The following is a 23,275-nucleotide window of genomic DNA, read 5'->3' as shown; positions in this document are numbered from 1 at the left end:
CGAGACACGGCAGGTGAATAGGGTAAAAAAACAACAACTAATAGAATAGAACACTGGATTAAGACAGGTTAAAAATGATTGTTTTATTTTGTTGATCCTCAATTGTTTTTACAGAGGGGATTTTGGATATCTCTTTTTATTATTTCATAAATCAAAATTTTTTTTTACCTATTTTTGGGAATAAAATGTTCCATATTTCAGGCTATGAATGATATATGAACAAAGCTGTCCACAAGGTTTAGGAGTGCGTTCATGGGAATTTTTGGCCATTCTTCTAGAAGCGCATTTGTGAGGTCAGGCACAGATGTTGGGCGAGAAGGCCTGGCTTGCAGTTTCCGCTCTAATTCATCCCAAAGGTGTTCTATCAGGTTGGGGTCAGGACTCTGTGCAGGCCAGTCAAGTCCTCCACACCAAACTTGCTCATCCATGTCTTTATGGACTTTGCTTTGTGCGCTGGTGCTCAGTCATGTTGGAACAGGAAGGGGCCGTTTTCCTGGCAACCGCCAAACCCAGTCTTGTCCATCAGATTGCCAGACAGAGAAACGTGATTCCGCACTCCAGAGAATACGTCTCCACTGCTCTAGTGTCCAGTGGCAGCGTGCTTTACACCTCTGCATCCGACGCTATGCATTGCACTTGGTATGAAGGTCTCTATGCACTGTTCTTGAGCTTATCTGAAGGCCACACAACATTTAGAGGTCTGTGATTTTATGTGGCCTACCACTTTGTGGCTTAGTTTCTGTTGTTCCCAGTTACTTCCACTTTGTTATAATACCACAAACAGTTCACCGTGGAATATTTAGTAGTGAGGAAATTTCACAAAGGGACTTATTGCACAGGTGGCAACCTGTGATGGTACCACGCTTGAATTCACTGAGCTCCTGAAAGTGACCTATTCTTTCACAAATTTTTGTAGAAGCAGTCTGCATACCTAGGTGATTGATTTTAGACATCTATGGCCATGAAAGTGATTAGAACACCTGAATTCAATAATTATTTTGCCTAAATAGTTTATGTATTGTAGAATTCTACACATTCCAATAGAAATTGAAGACAGTAAACTTCCACCAAACCACTGTCTCTCCGAAACTATCACTTTAACCAAATCACAAACATTTAGCCTATTCTATGTGATCTCCTTTGGATAATTAAGGTAATAACTAATGTAATATTTTTCACTTTAATTTACTGAGCCTCCCCTGAAGCAATTTTGTAGCTTTTCTCTCTGGATAAGTTGGTAAGAAGATTGCCTCCCTATAGTAAAAAATATTTTTAACACTCTTGATAACCATACATGTATGAATGATTTAAATATTGGGGTTCCATCTTCATCCATCCTGTGGCAACTGATGTTACAACGCTGAAGTTAGCTTCTGATTTGGCAGTAAAAGGAGAAAGTTAATGGAAACTGTGGAAAGCATGTTACATTTTAGGTAAAGCCTTAATAAATTTGTGAAACCTTTATTTTATTTGTCAAAATTCACAAAGAAGATTTCATCGCTTTTATCACACACACACACACACACACAAACACACACACACACACACTGCAGCAAAAAAAAATTAACCTGTGACTCAAAAAGTAATTTCTCCATAGGCCACAATTACAAAACTTTTTAAAGGGCCCCTAAACTGCATAAAAAGTTCAATTATTACTCTTTCTATCATGAATTTGTGATCCATAGAGGTTTTCATATCTGTAAAAACGTTATTTGTGTAATGCCCTCTGCTGCAGCTGTAACCAGCAACAAAGCACACAAAAAGCAATAATCATTTCAGGAGTCAAACATTACCTCCCATTCCTTATATAAAAATGCACATATACATACATACACCCACATATATACTTATGAGGAGATAAATCCTCTTAAGATAGAACAGAAGAGACTCTAGACACGGACACACACACAAAAATAAATAAAATAAAAATAAAATACAGATGCCTTTCATAGTAGTTTGAGCCATTAGGCTAGATCTGATGGAATAAGTAATAATTGGGACAACTTTCTGATGACCCACAGCGTCATAAGACAATCCAGTAAATCCTGCCAACACCTCAAGCCAAGAAAATATGGCCAACCAGAATCCAATTAATTAGCCAATATGTCACTCACCGCACTTCAATCAATAAAATCCCAAAATTGTCCCCAAACCTTTTAAAAAGTGTTTTGTTTACCCCTAACCATGTATGTAATCTTTTCCATTGTTACGCAGGAAGACATCTCTCTGAGCCAATGAGCAATGCTCGGCCTGTTCATTCTTTTCCAGACGAGAGCTATTAAGTGTTTTGCTTGCAGTAAGCATATATTTATAAGTGTTAGTACCTGATTATTCAAATGTAGGTTGGTTGGGAATAACCCCCAAATAAACACTTTGGGATGGAAAGGTAGCTTCACTGATACCATTTGGAATGTCATATGTGATACCTCCAGAACTCTTTCTCTCCACAGGCAACGAAACAGGGTCCTTTTAGAATGATTACACTTGTAGCAAGTATCTGGGATAGTGTTATTAAATAAATTTAACTTAGCAGGGGCCACATGTTTTTGCATTAACCACTTGTATTGTAAAAGCTTCAGCCGTGTATTCACAGTCTGAGTCTGGGCCTTGGTACAAATGCTACTCCATTCTTCCAAGGAAATGTCCTCCTGAACACCATCTCTAAGAATTCAGTTCGTTCACAGACGATACAGCAGAGCTAGACTCAAGCATATTGTAAATAGCTGAAATTCTGCCCTTATCAGTACATTGGGTTGAGATCAAAGTCTCTAAGATGGACAAAGGGGGTACTGCCAGATTTTAATTCTGGGATGCAGATAGAAAGCTCCTCAGCTGTAAATATTTAAAAAAATGTTTGCTAAAAATTATCATATTTAACTGTGAGTTCTTCAAATTATATAAGAACACTTTCTCTATCCAAATCTTGAACTTTTCTTAAACCCTTATTGTGTTGTGGTGGCAGCCCGGCTGACGGTGAGTGTCCTGGTTTTTTCTCCTTTTTTTCAGTTTTTCTGTTTTTTCCTTGGTTTTCTGTTCCCTGCCTGCCTCCCTGTGTTTTCTCCCCTGTGTGCTCTCTCTCTCCCTCTGCTCCTGAGCCCAGCCAACTACCTGCACCTGCATCTCATCAGCCACCTCGTCAGCCTGCCACACCTGCCAGTAATCACCTCATGACTGCCTGTATTTCAACCCCGGTTCTCCACACCATCCTTGCTTGATCGTCGTTGCTCCATACCTGGTGCCACTTCTGTGTTCAGGCTTCCATGTTTCTTGTTTTTTCACACTTACCCTGTGCCTTGTCGTTGTCTTCCCTAACCTTGTCTCTCTGTCTGTTTCCCTCCCAGGTACACTCACCCTCGTCCTTTGTTCGGCTGGGCTCATCCACTGGCCCACTCCTCTTCGGACTTCCCTCACGGCGTCCTCCCTGTTCCCCCGCCTCTCCTCGCTCCCTCGGCCCCTGTGTTCCCCGGCTCCCTGGCCCCCTGTCTCCTTGGTTCCCCGTGCCTGTACTTCCCTCAATAAACCTCCTTCCCTCTGAGTGCTGCATTCGGGTCCTCTCTGTCCACACACCACACCTCGTAACATATTGGCCCATATTTAGAAACCTGGATAATTTTTCCCAGGAGTGAAGTTTTGGTTGCCCCAGATAGGGCTAAAGCATGATAGGGAATGCTTTTCACCAAGAAATTTCCGCACTTTGCACCAAACTTTGATCATATTGAGAACAAAGGGATTATTTGTTTGCTTTTTAAGTTTTTTTTAACATCAGCTGAGTAGATGTTGAGGGGTAATTTGGGGACAACTGAGGACATTTCTAGCTCCATCCAAGATGGGAAAGCTTCAGAGATAAAATAGTACATAGCAGTGCGAAGCTGTGCTGCCCAGTAGTACCACTGGATATTTGGCAGATGGAGCTCCCCCCGTCATACGGTAGGTACAACAAGGACAAAGGTATTCTGGGACGTCTATTATTCCAAATAAAAGCTGTGAACGACTTATTAAGCCTTGCAAAAAGGGATGGTGGCAGAGGTATATTCTGAAACGGATACAACAGTTTTGGGAGGACGTCATTTTCAGTATGTTATCTCGGCCAATTAAAGACATAGGTGGAGATGACCATCAATCAATTGAAGTACTGAGTCTACAACAGGGTCATAGTTAGTTGAGACTATTCGATCAATTTCCAGCCGGATATGAATTCCGAGGTATGTAAAGCAATCTCTTACATTAAAAAGGGAAGTAAGAGGTGTAGGCATACTTTGTTCTTCCTCCTTTAACATCATAATTGAGGATTTTGAATTATTTAATATCCCAAAAACACCCCAAAATCATTAATTAGATTCAAGAGCATAGGTATGGAATTGTGCAAGTCAGTAAGAAACAAAATCACATCATCAGCAAAGAGGGCAATTTGATGGTTCAGCTGATCTATTTTGATGCCTGAGATATTGGGGTGCGATGTTACAGCTGTAGCCAGAGGCTCAATGGCAAGAATAAACTGGAGAGGAGAGAGAGGACAGCCCTGCCTAGAACCTCTACAAATATCAAAGGGTTTAGATACCTTATTGGTAGTAAGGATCTCTGCCGTGGGATTTGTATATAGAATCTTTATCCATCTGCAAAAGCTTTCACCACAGCCAAAGCGAGTTAATACATCAAAAAGGTAGGGCCACTCAACCCTGTCAAAGGCCTTCTCCGCGTCTAAAGACAGGATTGCGTGTTACTAGCCTCCCTTTTGGCATATAGAATATTAAGCAGTCTAACATTATGAAAACCATGGCGGCCTTTTATAAAACCATTCTGATCACATACCTACCACATCCAGGAGAAAGCCCTCCATCCGCCTCACCAGTGCTTTACAAAGTACTTTAGAATCAGAGTTCATGAGTGAGATAGCTCTATAGGAATCACAGTTTGTATACGGCTTTCCCAGTTTCAGTAGCAGGGTTATCAGGGCACCTCTCAAAGAAGGGGGCAGGAGGCCATTTTCATAAGATTCTAAAAACATCTCAAAGAGGGGAGTACAAAGTTTATCCTTAAATTTCTTGTAAATATCAATGGGCAGCCCATCAGGGCCAGAAGCCTTCCCTGCCCTGACCTTGCGTTGGAAATTTCCTCCACGGTCAGCGTAGCATTAAGAATGCTAGTGTTCTGAAGCTTTAGGAAACTTCAACCTGTCTAGAAAGGTAGCCTGGGTATCATTTCCAGAAGGATACTCTGACGTATATAATTTTTCATAGAAGGATTTAAAGGTATCATTTATCTCCCGAGGGTTTACCTTCACAACTTCCCCTGTATCCTGAATTGAGCTAATTGTTCTCTCTACTTGCTGCTGTTTGATTCGCCAAGCTGACAGCTTCCCAGCTTTTTCACCCTGGTCGTAATATGATTGATAAAGTCTCAATAAGCTTGCTACAGCTCTATTTGCAGACATTGCGTTATATTAAGCCCTGAGCAAGAGCACCTCCTTGTGGGCATCGGTAGAATTATTGAGAAAAATTTCTCTCTCTAGAGTCTTAATTTTAGTTTCAAATAGTTTCATCTTTTGTTGTGTATTTTTGGAGTTGGAGCTGCTTAAACTTATAATTTGCTCCCTTATAAAAGCCTTAAAGGCTTCCCATCTAATGCAAGCTGAAGTCTGGGTTGTGTTAATTGAAAAATGTAGATCAATCTGCTGACCAATGTATTTGATAAAGCTTGTATCTTGCAGCCATTTGGATTGAAAGTGCCATCTTAGTAGATCAGCCTCCAAGTCAAGCCAAGTCTAAATATATAAGAGGATGGTCAGATATAACAATACTATCATAGAAACAATCCTCAATTTTAGAGCGTAAAGTTGCTGAGATTAAGAAATAATCAATTTGGGAAAAGGTTGAATGAGTGCTAGAGTAGCAGAGTAAACCACATCATGTGGTTACAGTTCCCTCCAAATCTCTGTTAAATTCAACTCCTTCATAAAATGCAGTATATAAATAAATAAATATTTAAAAACAAATTGCTGAAGAACTTAGAGTCATCTCCATTGGGACCATATACGTTAATTAAATTCAATTGCTCTGACAGCAAGGTACCCCTTATAATAATGTATCTACCAGCTGAATCACAGATTGTTTGCAATATTTGGAATGGAATAGACTTATGAATACCTCCCCTTGCATGAGAGCTAAATGATGCAGAAACCACTTGGCCTGGCCACCTCTTGCGTATATTAGAAAAATCAGCCGCCAATAGATGTAATTCTTGCAGAAATGTGATCTTCGACTGAAGTTGTTTTAATCTGCTTATTACCTGCTTAATTTTGGTGATTTTATAGGTGCATCTCAGAAAATTTGAATATCATGAAAAAGTTTATTTCAGTAATTCAACTTAAAAGGTGAAACTAATATATTATATAGACTCATCACATGCAACGTGAGATATTTCAAGCCTTTATTTGATATAATTTCGATGATTATTGCGTACAACTTATGAAAGCCCCAAATTCAAAATCTCAGAAAATTTGAATATTACATGAAATCAAATCAATAAAAAAAAAAGATTTTAAATACAGAAATTTCAGCCCTCTGAAAAGTATAATCATGCATATGTACTCAGTACTTGGTTTGGAGCCCTTTTGCATGAATTACTGCCTCAATGCGGCATGGCACGGATGCTATCAGCCTGTGGCACTGCTGAGGTGTTATGGAAGACCAGGATGATTCAATAGCGGCCTTCAGCTCTTCTGCATTGTTCGGTCTTTCATCTTTCTCTTGGCAATGCCCCATAGATTCTCTATGGAGTTCAGGTCAGGCACGTTTGCTGGCCAATCAAGCACAGTAATCCCATGGTCATTGAACCAGGTTTTGGTACTTTTAGCAGTGTGGGCAGGTGCCAAGTCCTACTGGAAAATGAAGTCAGCATCTCCATAAAGCTCATCTGCTGAAGGAAGCATAAAGTGCTCTAAAACTTCCTGGTAGACGGCTGCGCTGACTCTGGACTTAATAAAGCACAGTGGACCAACACCAGCAGATGACATGGCTCCCCAAAACAACACAGACTGTGGAAACTTCACACTGGACTTCAAGCATCTTGTTTGATTGTGTGCCTCTCCAGTCTTCCTCCAGACTCATTTGCTCTCATCAGAAAAGAGGACTTTGCACCACTGAGAAACAATCCAGTTCTTTTTTTCTTTAGCCCAGGTAAGACGCTTCTGACGTTGTTTGTTGTTCAGGAGTGGCTTGACAAGAGGAATACGACATTCGAAGCCCATGTCCAGGACCCATCTGTGTGTGGTGGCTTGTGTAGCAGACCTAAATTTTAGTCATGCAATTTAATAAATTTATGAGAATTGATACCAAATTATGAATTAATATTCATAAAATCTAAATTTTATTCCTCGTTTCAGGGCACCACCGGAGTTGTTATAATCCTAGAGTCTCCGGACCTCTAGGTAGTTTTGAATAATTATACAATTATTACTAGTGATCAGTTAGTTAATAATCGCTCAATTATCTTAAATTAGTCAGTCAGTCTCATATCTAAAGGGTCAATTCTCTTGGCAGGAACTAGAAATAGGCAACACACACAGCTCTTGATTATATTACAGTGAATTTATTCTCTAACTAAGGTGATAAAAAGATGGTTAAATACAGGGAACATAAACAATTGCTGAACAATGAGCCTGGAGGTTCAATTGTGGGAAGCATTTGACTCATCGGCATAGAAGAGCTAATGAAAGTAAACTAATGCCATGATTTTAGGAGTTAAAATGGGCATCTGATCACAGAACGTGTGTTAAGTCTTACTGCTTGTCGACAGCCTGCTTTTGGCCTGTTGCACGGGTCTCACGCTAGCTGCCCGATCCTGGCTTTTTGCTAGGGATTCTCCGGGGTTTTCCGTGTCTGATTGAAACGCCTCCTCCGTCTGGCAATTCGGCTGTTTTCAGGTTTCCTTCGTTGTAGCTGGCGAGACCACGTGGCTTGGTCTGACCTCGGTGAAGTTGGCTCGACGAAAAAGGCTTAAAATGGAACTTGGTCGTTCCTGAATTAGTCCAGTGTAACTTAACGGACTGATAACTTTACAAACAAAAGAAATAAAGAAATAAAAAACAAACTTGTTTCGCTAGCCGAGTCTGGGCGTTGCCCGGCGAGGCACGCCGAACGCGTGTCGAAGCGTCCAGAGAGCAGAGCAGAGTGGAAGAGAGCCAACAGCGAAGAGAAGAGCGAAGCAAGGTCGCGTGTCGCTCTTTTGTTGCCTGGGGCGTGGTTCCCCAGGGGGCGCCTCAGGTTTCCCAAGGGACTGCCTTTCTAAACTTAATGTTTAAAAAGAAATCTATTTGCGCGTATTATAATCAAATATTTTCTACAATCGAACCTCAATGGTCGAACGGTTGTACTGTTCTTAGGCATTTGGTAACAAGAAACAATTGTCACATTATTGGTCAGGATATTTATACATTTAACGGCATTTCCGACGAGGGCATGTAATACTTATTTCGTCCACTTGGGGGAGCTCAGGTTACATGAGGAAAGCTTGGATTAAATCAAAGATCGTCTCTCCTTAGGAACTGGGAATATTGTTGATTCATCCTTAAATTCAAGCTGGCGATTAAGAGTATAGTAAAACATTCCTTTGTCATCATTTCTAAAGGAATTTTGTAGGAAAGTATTATGAACAAGCATTGATTACATTAGATGAAGGAGTGTCTTGCTGAAAATAAAAACACTGCACAAGTAACTTCTTTTCAGCACTAATATCAACAACAGATAACAACAGTTAACAACTACTCAAATAGAGGCAAACATATTCAGGTAACTAAAGATTTAATTAAACTTAATTAAATGCTTTGAGTCTTTGGAGACTGCAGTCCCTTTTACATTGAAAGTTCGGCTGTCCTGGACAAGGAGTATCCTTTTTGATGTGGTAATAAAACAAAGAATAAGGTCAGTTGCCACGGAAACATGTGTGGGGGGCCAGTTTTGATAGGCTGTTTAGGGAAATGCCAATGGCTGGTTCGTGTCCCTTTGTCAGTTTAACAGTCAGGCCCCGCGTTATCAATCAAAAAGATGCCAGTTTTATGTTCGGGATAGCACTTAGAGAAAGCAACTTTGACCCCTCCCCTTCTTCTCTGGGGAGGAGAAAGGAATTTAGAGTAGCTCCAAATTTATTCAATATAAAATGCACAAATCCACACCGTTGTTCACTACACTTGTGAAGCTCCCCCACACATTTGAATGGCCTTTTCCTGACAATCCTCTCCAGGCTATGGTCATCCCTGCTGCTTGTGCACATTTTTCTTCCACACTTTTCCCTTCCACTTAACTTTCTATTAATGTGCCTTGATACAGCACTTTGAGAACATCCAACTTCTTTTGCAATTACCTTTTGAGGCTTTCCCTCATTGTGGAGGGTGTCAATGACGGTTTTCTGCACAACTGTCAGGTCAGCAGTCTTCCCCATGATTGTGAATTCCACTGAACCAGACTGAGAGACCAATTAAAGGCTCAGGAACCCTTTGCAGGTGTTTTGGATTAATTAGCTGATTAGAGTGCGACACTTTGAGCCTACAAAACTAACCTTTTCACAATATTCTAATTTTCTGAGATTTTGAATTTGGGGTTTTCATAAGCTGTAAGCCATAATCATCAAAATTATATCAAATAAAGGCTTGAAATATCTCACTTTGCATGTAATGAGCCTATATAATATATTAGTTTCACCTTTTAAGTTGAATTACTGAAATAAATTAACTTTTTCATGATATTCTAATTTTCTTAGATGCACCTGTATTTAATCCTCTACAATTCCAAATTTAACTTTGACACTATGAGTCACTGGGTTTACCAAGGAGCACTTGACCCAAAATATTGCCCCATGAAATAGATCATCTCAACATACCAACAGACCACTCTAAGAAAAACAAAAAAAAACATTTTAAAACAACATAGTGCAAGAACACATGCAAAACCGAACAAACAACCGCGAACGTGTGAACAACCCTCTTTCCCTGTAACTGTAACTACCGTTACTAAGGCTGTAGCTATAACTACCTCCCCCCGCCCTCTCTCAATGACACTCCGTGTGACGCACAACAGATCCACACACACGTGAGGAGCCGCTTCTGCCTCTCTAGACTCCCTCTGAACAGCCTCAGTCCTGCCACAAATCTTTACACCAAAGCATCAAAAAGGACGAAAACAACCTTAAAACTGTTATTAAGGCAAGACAGCAGCAGATAATTCACCGTCCCTAAATATATAGTATAACTTTACATGTGGACTCTTCTTTAGCATTGTTCCACTTCCACCCCTCTGTCAAGCCTCACAAGAAAGTTCTCCGCCTCAGCTGGCGTGTCAAAAAAATAGAAACGATCACCGTGGGAGACCCTCAGGCGTGCTGGATATAGGATTCTATACCGAATAGCTTTAGCCTGTAGCCGCTGTCACTGTCATAACGTTTCTCCTGCTTGTGGACTTCCATAGGGAGGTCTGGGAAGAACATAACCTGCAGATTCTTGTAGAGCACTCTGACTTTTGCCCTTGCTGCATTCATCGCACGCTCCTTGTCTTCATAGTTTAAGAACTTCATTATCAAAGCCCTTGGGGGTGCGTTTGGGTCGGATCTTGGGCCAGAAATGTGATGCACTCTCTCGACTGTTAAGGGAGAACGGTGTGGCTCTATCTCCCGAGCGTCAGGAAGCCACTGTTACAGAAATGAGCAACCATCGTTCCCCTCAGCTCGCTCTGGCAGATGCACCAGCCTTAAGTTAGATCTCCTGCTGCCGCGGCTGGGGGTTTTCGCGGGGCGGGGCCCTCCAAATCCACAAGTTTAGCAGTAAGTTACTTGACCCTTTCTTCGAGGGCGGTGGTTGTGGCCTGCATAGCTACAATGTTATCTTCGGCTCCAGAAATACGTACCTCAGCGTGAGAGATTGGCCCAGCACATTCCTTGACTTCCTTTTTTACGCTGTCCACAGCAGACAGCACATTTTCAAATTTTATAGAAAATTCCACCTTCATATCATTGATGGCCTTGAGAATATCTTCAGGGCTAACTGCACTGCTCGTGTTCCTCACCTCTGCTCTGTTAGCGCCACTAGCACGTAACGTCAGCCCGGCGCCTTCGTCCTCGGACTCTTTCACTTGGTACTTCTAGCTTTTTGATGTTATTCTTCTTTGGCGACATCGTGAAATTCCAGAGCTCATACGCTATTGTCTACTTTTCTGGTTTAATAAGCACAATGATGATGTTATTTCAGGATTTATTCCAGACTTGTGGCGGAGCCGAAAAAGACACGACCACTCAGCACCACGCCATACCTCAACTCTGCTTTTTATTCTTGGCTTCACCACGCTGCCAGATTTTAGACTCAGCTAGCCTTGCTCCAGCTTTGTGATTATCTCCTGCATGTTTAGCTGTTTTTGCTAATTCCTTTTTCTTGTGCTCTGTATTTACTCACCGTCTGGACCCATACTTATTCTTATAGGCTTACATTGTGAAAAAAGCAGTTGTGAAATGGTCGAAAATATAATAGAGAGTCACAACCCCTGGGAAATGACTATCCCCATTTCATCCATTCCTTCTTTTTTTAATGTACATTCTTTATTGTACACATATTCAAATACAGAAATAATAGTAGATACCCATACAACAGAAAATAAAAACAAAAAAGATAAAACTAACAATGGTAAAAAAATAAATATAAATTTACATTCACATTTTTACAGTGCCAGGGATTGTGTGTTACCATACTGTGTTACATGTATCATATTAGCTGCCTTCTGGGAAGAGATATAATAGTTAATAGTTATAATTTTCTAAGGATATGTCTTAGCATATTTTTTCAAAAACAGCATCCAGATGCAGCCCGCATACCTGATGGAAGTTGACAGAAGTTGAACTTCCAAATATGGTTTGTTCCAGAAGAAACTGCACACAAAACGTAATGACGTGTAAGGGTTAATCTTGGCTCACGTACCGTATAGATCCTAATGTTAACAGTTTTATTTTTTAGAGGCCAACAACAGAACTTTAAATACACTTCTGAGAAGTTTTGAGGCGAGAAATCAACTGTGTAGATGTTGAATATCGGCAGTCTGACGAAAATTGACGGCAAGTTGACAAGTGCCGACCATGGTGCCGGCGGGTGTCAATATATACAGGTGCTGGTCATATAATTAGAATATCATCAAAAAGTTGATTTATTTCAGTAATTCCATTCAAAAAGTGGATATTCTTGGATATTATATTCATTCATTACACACAAACATATTTATGATATATTTCAAATGTTTATTTCATTTAATTGTGATCATTAAAACTGACAACTAATGAAAATCCCAAATTCAGTATCTCCGAAAATTAGAATTTTACTTAAGACCAATACAAAAAAAGGATTTTTAGAAATGTTGGCCAACTGAAAAGTATGAACATGAAAAGTCTGAGCATGTACAACACTCAATACTTAGTTGGGGCTCCTTTTGCCTGAATTACTGCAGAAATGCGGCGTGGCATGGAGTTGATCAGTCTGTGGCACTGCTCAGGTGTTATGAGAGCCCAGGTTGCTCTGATAGTGGCATTCAGCTCTTCTGCATTGTTGGGTCTGGCGTATCGCATCTTCCTCTTCACAATACCCCCATAGATTTTCTATAGGGTCAGGCGAGTTTACTGGCCAATTAAGAACAGGGATACCATGGTCCTTAAACCAGGTACTGGTAGCTTTTCCTGTTGGAAAATGAAATCTGCTTCTCCATAAAGTTGATCAGCAGCAGGAAGCATGAAGTGCTCTAAAACTTCCTGGTAGACGGCTGCGTTGACCTTGGACCTCAGAAACACAGTGGACCAACACCAGCAGATGACATGGCACCCCAAACCATCACTGACTGTGGAAACTTTACACTGGACTACATGGACAGCAACGTGGATTATGTGCCTCTCCTCTCTTCCTCCAGACTCTGGGACCTTGATTTCCAAACGAAATGCAAAATTTATTTTCATCAGAGAACATAACTTTGGACCACTCAGCAGCAGTCCAGTCCTTTTTGTCTTTAGCCCAGGCGAGACGCTTCTGACGCTGTGTCTTGTTCAAGAGTGGCTTGACACAACGAATGCGACAGCTGAATCCCATGTCTTACATACGTCTGTGCGTGGTGGTTCTTGAAGCACTGACTCCAGCTGCAGTCCACTCTTTGTGAATCTCCCCCACATTTTTGAATGGATTTTGTTTCACAATCCTCTCCAGGGTGCGGTTATCCCTATTGCTTGTACACTTTTTTCTACCACATCTTTTCCTTCCCTTCGCCTCTCTATTAATGTGCTTGGACACAGAGCTCTGTGAACAGCCAGCCTCTTTAGCAATGACCTTTTGTGTCTTCCCCTCCTTGTGCAAGGTGTCAATGGTTGTCTTTTGGACAGCTGTCAAGTCAGCAGTCTTCCCCATGATTGTGTAGCCTACAGAACTAGACTGAGAGACCATTTAAAGGCATTTGCAGGTGTTTTGACTTAATTAGCTGATTAGAGTGTGGCATCAGGTGTCTTCAATATTTAACCTTTTCACAATATTCAAATTTTCTGAGATACTGATTTTGGGGTTTTCATTAGTTGTCAGTTATAATCATCAAAATTAAAAGGAATGAACACTTGAAATATATCAGTCTGTGTGGAATGAATGTATACATTATACAAGTTTCACTTTTTGAATGGAATTACTGAAATAAATCAACTTTTTGATGATATTCTAATTATATGACCAGCACCTCTAGCTGCAGTAATGACAGCGGAGGCTGCACAGCAACTCAATGGAGGTTAGCCCTATCTGCTAGCGGCCGATGTGCGCCACTGTAGGGTTAACATTAACCGGTTGACATGCATACAATCAATAACTTTAGGCACACACCCTGTGATGGTTAGGGTAAGAGTAATATACTTTGGGGAGCTGTCAGGAATTAGTCAGTTAGCCAGACCCAGGTCCAGTCACACAGACCACTGCAGCCAACACAGCAGAGGTGTCCAGCAACCGCTGAACGATAGTGTTAATGTTTGTAATGCTATTCTATCATTAAATTCTCAGTAATGTTGTAAAGTTTTAACCTAAATCAAGATACATCTGGCTTCTGATGTACAGGATATTCTTGGTTTGTGAAACTTAAAATCACTTTGGAACAAATAAAATATACAACAGTGTATGTAATAATAATAATTATATAATTATAGTACAAAGTAAATATTAACGTATAATGTACACTGGTACGTTGACACTTCGGCTCTTTTTAAAAAAAAACGGCTCTGCGAGATAAACGTCATCACTTTTTGTGTGCGGTGGCTTGTGGGATGAACCATATATGGAAGTTCAACTTCCATCACGTTTGTCCGGTTTGTCTGCCAGCTTTTTTTTTTTTGTCCTCTCTTCCTTTATTTACAATTAACAATTGTACAAAATCTCATCAGGAAGTTATTTGCATTCTTCAAAACCATACAAACATAAGAGAACAGCAAGGCTCCAGTAAAAAATAATAACAACAATACTAGTGATAGTAAATTTACATGTTAGGTCAACTTAGGACACAGAAAAAAATAAAATAAAATTATGAAATTATAATCAAGGCACATTATTTCCATTCATTCAACACTTACTGTTCAGCTCTTCCTTCTGTGTCACCGTAACATTACTATGTCATACATTGTAGTTTTGTGAGTCTTGTTACACATATGAAAGGTAGTAGATCTTTTCATTTTCCAATAAACAACCAGAGAAAACAAAGACAAAAACTATCTCAAGTTTTAGCTGAGCGTAGACATATTGGTGATTGTACGTAACTACATATAAGTTACATTGAGTTCTGAGAACACCAGTTATCACTCCAGACCTATAACAGAGGTAATCCAGGTGATATGTATCTGTTTATCCTTAATTAAACACTAAATATTGCAGCATAGTGTGACACAATTTTTGTACAATGTACAATACTTGTAAGGAAGATAAATAATTTTTTAATTCATTCCTGAAACAATTACATAGGTTTTTGCTTCTACCATTTGCATACGTGAATATGATATTTTCCCATAATTATGATGATGTTAACCATCTCACATATATCCTTGGACAGGTTATCATTGTATAATAAAATCTGCTGTGCTTCAAAGTTATTTATGTATTTATTCTGACATTAAGCCAGTCTTTCACGTTTTGCTAGAACTGTGATGTAATTTGACACAAAAAGAAAAGATGTTCAGTAGTTTCTGGCCACCAGACAGAAACAACAGAGGTCCATCTCAAATCTGAATCTTTTTCGCAATGTTTCTGCGGCTGGTTAATATCCATTAATAATTTTAAATTGCATTTATTTTATTTTTGGAGAAATCGGCCATTTCAGGTATTTTAAATATTTATCTATGATTAGTAGTTTATTATCTGTTATTTTATTATTTGCTTTTTTTGCATAATCATGAAAGAACTTAAGAGTGAAGGTTTTGCGAATAGCTTTATTGTTGCACTTCCTATCGCTGATTTGCATTTTTGCGATCTTTAATTCTGGCAAGACTACTTGTACGTTTGATTATAAGTGCGTGTTTTGTATTAGGTTCACAAGAGGAAGTGGTATTACTTTACATATTTTGCTATATTCTTTATATGAGCACTGGATTTTGAAATTGTCTTTAAATGTATTAAACTGAAGAATCCTACCACTGTCATCCATTAGGTCTGTTACAAAAATAATATTTTTGTCATACCAAATTGGGTTAAATAAGGTTTTCCTATTAATTGTGATTGTTCCTTGTTCCACAAGGTGGAGCCATGTGGAGTAAAATTGTGGGAAAATATCATCTTCCAGTAGAGTAGTACTTGTTTATGGAATTCTGACACCTTCACAGGTAGTTTATTAAATTCAAAGTCACATTTTAGCAAAAAATTCGAACCCTCCCATTTTCTTAAATATGTTTTTGGAGATATGAAACCAAATTTAGTCAGTCTGTGACATAAAGGCTTTGATCCAATATATTCTAACACTCCTATCATGGATTCAAAGTCTAGTGTTTTCAGACCTCCTTTGTTATTTTCTCTGACCAGTTGTGATTTCTTTATATAGTGCGTTTTGTTTCGCCATATAAAGTTATATATTACAGAATTTGAGATACCCTCAGATTTGGACAGCAGATTTGGACCAAAAATTGACAGATCTCTCATCAGCCAATGATTTAAAAATTTTTTTATCATATTTTCGAATTTTTCGTTTATATTACTTTTTTCTCTTTCTTTTATTGCTTTTATTAAATTTATACCTAGGTATTTAACTTCATGTTTAACAGGGATGGATGACATATGTTTGTCTGAGCACTGGTAGAGTGGTAGTAATTCACATTTGTTTAGATTTACATCTAAGCCTGATGCCCTGGAGAAGATAGAGATTATGTTTAGAGGTTTCCCAAGTATTGACTTATCCTTTAAGAAGAATACCATATCATCTGCAAATTGACTTAAACGAAATTCATAATCAAAAACCTTAATCCCTTTAAATTCTGGATGATTTACAATTAGGTAGGCCAATATCTGAGTACTTAAAATTAAGAGTTTTGGTGATATTAGAGACCCTTGTCTTATTCCTCGAGACACTTTTATTCTATGGGTCAGTCCTGGATTCAAAGAAATATAACAGATTAAATCATTATAAAACATTTCAATAATTTTGCAAAACTTATCTCCAAATCCAAAGTTTTTTTGTGTTTGTAATAAAAAGGCATGTTCTATGGAATCAAAGGCTTTAAAAAAAAATCAATAAATAAAATGATTCTGATTCTAGGAGAGATTGGTAGTCAAGCATATCCAATATTAGTCTCACATTATTATGAATATGCCTACCTTTGATGAAAGCTGACTGAAACTCATAAACCAATTTGGCAAGAACTTGTTTAAGTCGATTTGCATACACCACAGCTAACAGTTTGTAATCATTGCATAGAAGAGTTATTGGTCTCCAGTTATCAAGTTTCAGAACGTCCTTATTGGGTTTAGGAAGAAGGGTTATCAATCCTGTTTTCATTGTAGGAGATAAACTACCTTTTCTTATACACTCTGAAAGGGCTTTGTATAGCAGTTCTTTACAATCATTCCAGAAATGTTTATAGAATTCTGATGTTAACCCATCAATTCCTGGGGATTTACCATTTTTCATCTGTTTTGGTGCCTTTTCAATTTCTGTTATTGTTAGGTCTTCGTCTAAATACTCCTTATCCTCCTGATCCTGATTTATTTATTATTTTTTTGCTTTTTATTTGTTTTTCTAGTCCAAAAAAGTATGATGTATTCTTCTCTCCCTGTTCAAGCCATCTTGCTCTTGAACGCAAATGCACCATTAGCTCTTTCCAAATACATGTCATCCAGCTGAGTTTGTAAGGTATGTAGTTCAGTATCTTCTTCAGCTGTTATCCTCTGATTACTACATAACATATTTATTTTACTAATCAATTCTTTTTGTTTGCATTTTCTTATTTCTGCAATTTTTTTCCCTTTTTCAATTGCTAATTGTTTAATTTCGTATTTGAACCATTCCCATTTATTCATACTTGACATATCAAGCTCAATAACACTTTGATAAAGGATTTTAACTTGTTTACAAAAGCTATTATCCAATAATAAGGTATTGTTAAATTTCCAGATATTTTCTGATAACCGTGTTTGCTGTGATATCTGCAGTGACAAACTAATTATATAATGGTCAGTAAGAGATGCTGCTGAAATTTCGCACTTTAAGACATATTTGCACATTATCTGAGAAATCAGCCAGTAGTCCAATCTAGAACAATCTGGTTATTATCTGAAGGATTTACCCATGTGTATTTTTGGGAGGTGGGGTTAGACATCCTCCAGTAATCAATAGTGATGCCAGACAGAGGTTAGCCAGTGTGTCATTTAATTCAGATTGTTGTCCTCTTCTTGGTGTTCTGTCTAGCCATGAGTTAGGTGCTATGTTGAAATCACCTCCTAATATAATTTTTTCAGTTTTATAAGTAGTTTTCCATTCATTTATGAGTAAGCCTAGTCTTTCCAAAGTGACTCTATTTTTGATTCTATTGTTGTAACCATATACGCACAGTAAGATCAATTTTTGATCAAATATCTCCACTATCACCATAAGCCAATGTCCATCTGTGTCACTTTTATGTTCAATTACCTTGCCTGGAACTCTATTCATTAGCACCATTACTCCTGCTGAATGAGAAGTTCCATGAGAAAAAAAAAAAGTCATCTCTCCACTGTTGTTTCCAAAATTTCTCATCTGCTATTCCTGAATGAGTCTCCTGCAGAAAAATTAAATTTGCCTTTTGTTCTTTACAAAATAAAAAACTGGCCTTGCGTTTAACAATATTTTTTAAACCTCTAACATTTAAGGATATAAACGAAACAGACATCTATACTGCTCTCCGGTTAACCTTCTTCTTTGAATGCGCTATTTAACTTTAATTAGCGCAGGAATAAGTTTGTTGTCCTACATAACAGTTTTATAGCAACAACCAAAATACTAACTAAAAACTTTTTTTTTTTTTTTTGACTACCTCGACCATTTACAGGTTACCTCAGCTTTAAAGACACATCTCCATGTCCATGCATCAGGGCTCAATTTGCTGTCCATCAATTATTGCGTACCCCTCTTTCAAGAAAGCTTTTTTACCATTGCGTCTGGCTTCTTGAACTTTTGGCCATAACTTTGCACGGGCTTCGCGATCCTCTTTGGAGAAGTCCTCCCTGAAATGGATATTCAGCTCTTTGCACACCCTTGCTTCTTTGGATTTCCTCCAGATGTCGTTCCTGGCCGTCAGTGTTGCAAACTGGATGATGATGAGCCTTGGCATTTTGTTATTTGCAGCATCATTTTTCCTTCCCAGGTGATGAACCATGTCAACCATTTCTCTGAGTTTATCCACCACCACAGGAATCACCCTGGTTAGGATTCCAACCACAACTTCCTTGGTGTCTTCATTTTCCTTCTCAGGTAGGCCCATCAGTCTGAGATTCCATCTTCTCTTGTATCTTGCATTTTCCTGGCTCAATTCTCTCAAGAAGCAGTTTTCTTTTTTCATTACTTCAATTTGTCCCTTGAGTTTTTCAATTTCTTCTTTGTTTTCTTTTGCAGCTTGTGAGTTGGCTTCTATGCGAAGTTCAAAACGTTACAGACGCTTATCTTGTTCGTCAAATCTGCTTCAAAAATGTTTTCATTGCTAATTTTCATTTTTCATTTTTTTTGGGGTCTGGGCTGGGCAGCGGTGTGTGTTCATTTACCAGGGTAGTTGTGCCCTCTTCCATCTCCTCAATCTCGTCTGCTTCACCCACCTGTGCCGCCAGGTTATGGTTGTGTTCGGTAAACAAATTAGCGCTAGCTTGTTTCTTTTCCATTTCGTCCAACAACGTTAACTTCCTCTCTGGGGTAAGAAACTGTTTTCCAGAACTTATTCCGCGTTCCTGTGTTGGTCCTTGTTCGTATTTGCCTGGTTGCTTAGCGTTAAATGATAATGTTTAGGACAAAAAAGTTTACTATTTCAGATCCCGCAAGTTATGCGACCTCTCACTCTGCCATCTTGTGTCCCTCCGTGTGTCTGCGGGCTGCAGCTGGACCCTTCTTGGCTGCTGCTGCATCGCTCCGGTAGTCAGGTAGTTTGACGCAGATGCGTTTATTTTGCTGGTCGATCATAAACTTCCTACTTTAAGCTGGTTAATTTCAGAATTTTATTGGCTACACGAAGTGCCAGTCATCCGCACAATTTGTTGCAATTGGTTCGGCATACCCACGAAATAATAAGGGCTGACCCTTCATTAAAGTGCGGACTCTCGTTGGCTATTGTAGGCTGTGTATGTGACATGTGAGCTGCTATTGGGTCGGATTTGGTGTCACTCGAAAGGTCAGCAGCTAATTTGAATACAAGATGTGGTAGTTGTTTACATCCAAATCGGAGTTATTAACGTTATAATGACATACTAGCCACATCTGCTGGCAAATATGCAACAATTCCGCAGCAGTCCCTGGGGATTTTTTGATAGAATAATGTGTTTTGGACTAAATGTTTATACTGGATTGGATCTCTGGACCTTTAACAACGTGACAAAACCATTTTTCTTGGAATATAATCGATTGGTGTATGAGGCATAGGTGAGTCACGTCAGTTTTGATTGGAGGCCTACTGGTTGGTCTGACAGAGGCGCTGATTGTACCTGCTGTGGTGATTGTATGTTGAAATGGTTTGCATTGGTGGAATCACAAGGATTTTAGCTTTCAAACGGTGTATCGTATGAATATGAGCTTAACATAGCAGTTGTATGCACATACCTTTTTATATACAGTCTATGTTACATACCGATAGCTGCCGAATTCTGCCTGCCCGTCGAGAATTGCATGCACCTCGCGGGCTTGCGGGCTCGCGGGCTCGTGGGTGATCACGGTCATTTATGCTGAGAAAAGAGGAATGTGTTCTGCCGAATTATGCATCCACCTCTTTAGATCCTTTTCAGACACTTTGCTGTGCTCATTGATCAAATGCGGTTCACCATATATTTACTGAATGTCAAGGAATGGTACTAAAGTGTATTAAAATATTAAAGACTCTAAACGTTCATAAAATATATACTTCGAATCATTTATCACCATTGATGAACCCCACAAAGAATATTAGAGCGTTTAAAAGCAGTATTTAGCGGTGCATGCAATTCTCGGCAGGCAGGCAAAACTCGGCCAGAAACCTCACTAAAAGTGTATGTGCGCCAAAATCCAAAAATGGCATATGCCAAAAAAATATACACACTTAGAAAACCGTGCGATCGCACATATGTAAGCAAGTTCCCTTTATAAATCACAATCAACTTAAAATAGGGCCTATAAATGGTCATATTAATGGTACTGACTGCATGAAGAAAGGGACATATTCTGATTTTGAATTTTCTTTAAGGTGAGGACATGACAGTAATGTCTCCAACTAAAATATGTGATTTTATTTTATGATGTGGTGCATCCCTTGGAATAATCAATTTGTATCTAAAATAAACTGTTTTGTGAAAATATGGCTTTCCAAAAAAAAAAAGTGGACTCTTTGCTCAACTTGCCCCATATGAGGGGTTGAGCCAAACAAATATACACACTTATATGTTCAGCCACATAGGGGTCGGGGACATCAGTGTCATTTCATCATGCAAACTCAAACGCTAGGTCACCTGATGAATTGACTTCCCATTTTTGGAGCTCTCCCACTACTCTGTCCAAACCCACAATATGAGTTGAAGCCTGTTTGTGTTCTATTTAAAGAAGCATGACTTGGTTTCTGGTCTAAAATGCATGTCACATCATTTCGGTGATGCATAAGAATGCAATGTAAAATTACAGTAAAATTCCCCGAGGTCTTTTGGCTCAAATTACCCCATCCCTGCCATTTTAACAAACTTGTGTCATCCAGCAGTTCAAGGGTAACTTCATGCTAACAGTATAGCCTCATATTGTTACTTCCTAAAGCACTAGAACATGCATAAGATTTTCTCAAACCTGTCTGTAATTGTTCATAAGAATCAGGACTCCTTGATCGAAATAACATCACTTTGAACAGAAAAAAACTGTTTTTTGATATTAAATGTGCTTATCACTTATTCCATGGGCCTCTCTCCATCACAGGGTGAGTAAAATGGATGTGTGGTCACATGACCAATTTTGTCTATGGTTGCCAATTCTGATTCTGAAAAAAATAATGGGGGCTCAACTTCCCCACAGACTCAAATCACCCCACTCTCCCCTATGCACCATTTATAAATGAGGCCCCAGCACAATCTGTTTAACGGGAACGACATTTGGGACCTGTAACACCTACACTATATTTCATGGCTGTTGCCGGCCCACACTGTAGCTACTAGTGCAGCCCCACTAATTTCAGATACACCCAAAGCCATTTTGTTCTTGAAGGAGCAACAATGGAGCAACAAATAAAAAAGGAACCCAGCTGAATTTGCTTGAAATAAAGTAAATGATTCATGTCAGCACGATATCGTCAGCAAATTTTAGATTTTTCCCCCACCCACATAAATCATGTTCATTCAACTTAGTTCCATATGTTTGCCCTGGTCGTCCACGCCCCTCTGCCCCCCAGTTTGAGAACCACTGTGTAGGTGGAAGGTGAAATTTATGATAGCGTAAACTTGCTTGGTCAAAGAAGGCTGTGTGCAGGGGTACAGAGGATGTGTTTGTCTTCAGTTATTGTTGTTCTTGCTTTAATATTATGGCATCTGTGAACACCATTGTCTTTTAATTGTTCAACCTTATACTGATAATGAAAGATGGTATGTCGGCCTGGCTTCCCAAACAAACCAAGGCAGTCATTATCAGTTTTCAGATTTTGTTTTGACTAGTGACTGCTCCTGCATAACACATCAGCCTATAGCCCGCAGAATCCCAGTATGCACTCTGTGTTTTCTGTGTACGGCAACTCAGCCCCCCCAAATCAAAGTGTCACAAGTAAGCTGGCGTTCAGGAAGCGTTCATTTGGCAACCTCAATGCCCATCATAACAGCTAGACATGACTCGCAGAATTATGACACAAGATACCATCCTGATGTGACCGAGGTTGCCATAGCTGCTGACAGGTACTAGTGTAAAATAACCTGTTGTGTCATTTCATCTTGAGAAGATCCTCCTGTTTACTTTACACACCAATATTCCATTCATTTGACAGTGGAGCCACAGTTAACCATATGAATATCAAGCCAGATATAATGTTCTACATGATTACTGTTAATATTGTGATCAATTTGAGAAGCATATTAAGAATGTTTCTATGTATGGTTTATTTACCCCTCACTTACCTTTTGTACATTTTTTCACGACAACCTGACAGGCCCTGTACGTGTAAGGATGTGGACCACATGTCATCTGAGTTCCTGCTGCCGACTTTCATCTTTCCACTGCAGTGCTTATCACTGGGTCATCTTTTAGGTATTAATGGTGATTAAATCTCATCCCCAATTTCTAGAATTTCCTAGATTTATACATTTTCATAAGAACAAATTTTAAGGGGTTGCAGAAGTCAGGGAAGTTTTTTTATCGTACCAAATGTAAGAAATATCCAGGAATGTCACCTTCCCCCTTAATATACATCGTAATACCCAGATGCTTTAATAGGTTTGCTGGACATTTTAATATAATTGTATTCTGCCCACATAAAGAAGAAATACCATTTTAGATGACAAGGTTATATCACCTAAAAGCTCAGTTGTGTACACTTATTTTTCTAAACTTGAAACTAACCAGCAAACAAGGTCAAATTGTTGAAAAAGCCT

This window comes from Micropterus salmoides, unplaced genomic scaffold (assembly GCF_014851395.1).
Source record: "Micropterus salmoides isolate LMB-PRFRI ecotype aquatic unplaced genomic scaffold, ASM1485139v1 Ms_hic_scaffold_6, whole genome shotgun sequence".
NCBI classification, from domain to species: Eukaryota; Metazoa; Chordata; class Actinopteri; order Centrarchiformes; family Centrarchidae; genus Micropterus; species Micropterus salmoides.
The sequence above is the reverse complement of the archived record's forward strand: the minus strand, read 5'-3'. Positions refer to the sequence as shown.